This window comes from Solanum dulcamara, chromosome 10 (genome assembly GCF_947179165.1).
Source record: "Solanum dulcamara chromosome 10, daSolDulc1.2, whole genome shotgun sequence".
Lineage (NCBI taxonomy): Eukaryota > Viridiplantae > Streptophyta > Magnoliopsida > Solanales > Solanaceae > Solanum > Solanum dulcamara.
In genome coordinates, this window is record NC_077246.1 from 11883823 (window position 1) to 11887719 (window position 3897).

The window sequence follows — 3897 nt, forward strand, 5'->3', positions numbered from 1 at the left end:
ATTTATGTAATATGGAACATAATGTAATACATGCATAATAAATCATATGGATATCCTTTAAAACATTCATTTTGTGGGAAGCTAACCATAACCGACATTTAAGACCATGCGAGCTATTACATGGAATCCAACATAACCCCCTACGTTAGCCGGGGAGACTACTTGTCAGGTAGAACTCCGTTAACTTCATTCATTTCTTTAACTTTAACTTTGAGGGCTATTTATGGATCCATTAGCCTAAGCCTACAAGGGCTCCTATGTTGGCACATAGTTAATGAGACAAGGGGTTGCTACTAGGATTCCCTTACCGAATCCCACCTCAATGACCCATTCGGTGCTAAGTCAATCCCACGGAATAGTTTAATACTTCAAAATAGTCATAACATATAGCTTGAGAATTCAAAACATCATATTCGGTAGAATAGCTCATTAAAACATTTGGTATTTCAAATATGCAAGAATTTTTCTTATTGCATAAAGAATCCATCTTTCATATCATTTTATCATTCTTTTATTTCATAAGACTCCCTTTTGATCATAGATATTGCTTTCATAAACATTTATTTGGAGTCAAAGCTTTCAAGTCAAACTTTATTGAAAACATAGTAAAAGTAGGTGGGTTCAAATAACTTCAACTTGCAAACATATATGTAAATAAATATACATAAATACTTTGAAATCCATTAATTAAAAATCATGCTTTAAACAACCCACCCTTAATTTCAAGAACCTTTAAAGAGATAAATAGAGGAATTACTTGCAAACCATTAATTCATACATATGAAATTATGTTGCATAAAAATAGACCAATAATCATTAGTTTAACCATGATTCATACTATTAAGTAAAAATAAGAATTACCATAAGAAAATATCACTTGAAATCAAGAGACTTAATTGAAAGAGTTTTTGGACTACATGGGTGGAAGAACCCATGGATAAACACCACATAACTTAAAGTAGAGCTTAAAGAAAATAAATATAATTTCTCATATAATCAAAATAATTTAGACATGAGAGTGGAAGGAATACTCTCATTGAAGCCTTACATACCTGGAAACCGAAGCTTTAGTTGGTACCGGAAGACTTAATGAACACTCTTGAGTCCTAGCTTCTCTCCTTGCCGGAACGTTTTGTGTACTAGCCGGAATATATGAATCACCGAAATAGTATTTCTTCACTACTAAGAACTAAAACTATATTTGAGAATGTGTATAGAGAGAAGATTTGCTTGAGAAAGCTTGATGAATAAAATGAGGAAATAAGGTGGGTATTTATAGGTGGGAAAGATGACCTAACAATAAATAAAATAATTATAAATAAAAATCTAAAAATTTAGTGGAATATATTGATGTCATGGATGATGTTAAATGGAGGACAATTTATGTCATGAGTGATGTCAAATGTATCTAGATCTTTCTATGGTAGGTGAAATGAGTTATCTTTGACAGAATACTCTTTTTGGGAGCTGCGTTTGAATAAGATAAATTCCTTATTAGGATTTGGTGTCTTCATAAGAATTGTAGATATGGAAGTCTAGTTTCATATCGTTTAAGAATCAACCAATTTGGATAAACCTACAGTGAGATATGATGTTTCTTCTATAAACACTTATTTCCGTAACAGCATCCTACCTTACAAAGACTAATTTATTTGACCTACTTAACCTCCGAATATTAAAATATGGTATTCATAAAGGTTGTAGGTAATGATCTTGTGGTTACTCAGAAATTTGAATCACTCAATGTGGATATTTCTATGAAAAGTTATGACCAAAATACAGAGGCTGTATCATGTTTAGGCAAAAAAATTGAAACATCGTATACAATGTTTTTAGGGGATATTACATTATCTCCCCCTTGGGAACATTCATCCTCGAATGAGAAAAGACTTAGCTTGAGTAGAGTAGAGTATTAACAAACAACCTATCATTAATGCAACAGTGTAATTTAAAATATCATTTAAAAATATTTCATAATTTTGCAAGCATATGACAAGAAAAGTTGAGATGTAAGGATTTCAAGTAATTGAGCAAGGACAACTTAATACCTTAGGTTTTGGTAGAGGAGAAAAGATGAGGGTATCTCTTAATCATATCCGCTTCCGCTTCCCATGTTGCACTTTCTATTTGTTGATTCCTCCAAAGGACTTTAACAGATGCAATTTCTTTGTTCCTCAATCTCTTAACTTGCCGGTCTAAAATTTCCACAGGAACTTCTTCATAGGTCAAGTTTTCTTCAATATTCACTACTGCCATAGGTACAATGGAACTAGAATCACCCGCATGTTTTTTCAACATAGACAAGTGAAACACCGGATGAACCATGGCCATTTCCAATGGTAATTCCAACTCATATGCAACCTTACCAACACGTCTCACGATTCTATAAGGCCCTACATATCTAGGGCTCAATTTCCCTTTCTTACCAAATCGAACCACACCTTTCATGGGTGAAACCTTTAGATACACCCAATCATCCACATTAAACTCAAGATCACTTCTTCTATTGTCAGAATAGGACTTTTGACGACTTTGAGCCGTCTTCAACCTTTCTCTAATGATCTTTACCTTCTTTAAAGCATCAAGTACCAAATCGGGGCCCAACAAGGTCATCTCACCTACTTCGAACCAACCTACTGGTGATCTACATCGTCTCCCATACAAAGCCTCAAATGGTGCCATCTCAATACTTGAGTGGTAACTATTATTATAGGCAAACTCGGTGAGAGGTAGATGATCATCCCAATTCCCTTTAAACTCCAACACACAAGCCCTTAACATATCCTCTAGTGTTTGAATCGTCCTTTCGGCTTGCCCATCCGTTTGAGGATGGAATGCTGTGCTCAACTTTACCTTAGTACCGAGGCCTTTTTGAAATGATCTCCAGAAGTGAGAAGTTAATTGGGTACCACGATCCGAAATAATGGATAATGGCACACCATGCAACCTCACCAACTCCCGAATATACAACTTGGCATAGTCTTCGGCACTATAGGAAGTTTTAACCGGTAAGAAGTGAGCTGACTTAGTCATTCTATCAATAATTACCCAAATCGAGTCATGACATTTCCGGGTATGAGGCAAACCCACTACAAAATCCATATTCATATTTTCCCATTTCTAAGTTGGGATTTCAATGTCTTGGGCTAGGCCACCCGGTCTTTGATGTTCGGCCTTCACTTGTTGACAATTTGTACATTCGGACACAAACCTTGCTATGTCCTTCTTCATGCCACCCCTCCAATACAACTCCTTTAAGTCTCGGTACATTTTTGTTGAACCGGGATAAATGGAGTATCTAGAATTATGATCCTCCATCAAGATCAAACTCCTTAGGCCATCAACATCTGGAACACATATCCGACCTTGGTAGTATAGAACCCCATCTCCCCCTTGGGAAAAGACTTCTATCTTCTTTTCCTTTACCAACTTCTTTAACTCGATAAACTTTGGGTCAAGATCTTACTTTGATTTAACATCCACCACCAAAGAGGATTCAGAACTATTTTGAACAACCATACCCCCATCATTAGTACTACCCAACTTCACCCCTAATCTAGCCAATCGGTGAACATCTTTCACCAACTCCCTCTTCCTTTCATCCACATGGGCCACACTCCCCATAGATATTCTACTAAGTGCATCATCAACCACATTGGCTTTACCCGGATGATAGTGCACACTCATGTCATAGTCCTTAAGGAGTTATAGCCACCTCCTTTGCCTTAGATTAAGGTCCTTTTGGGTAAACACATATTGAAGACTCTTATGATCAGTATATACATCCACATGCACCCCATAGAGGTAATGCCTCCAAATCTTCAGAGCAAAAACAACAGCCGCCAATTCAAGGTCATGGGTAGGGTAGTTGCGCTCATGCACCTTTAATTGCCTAGA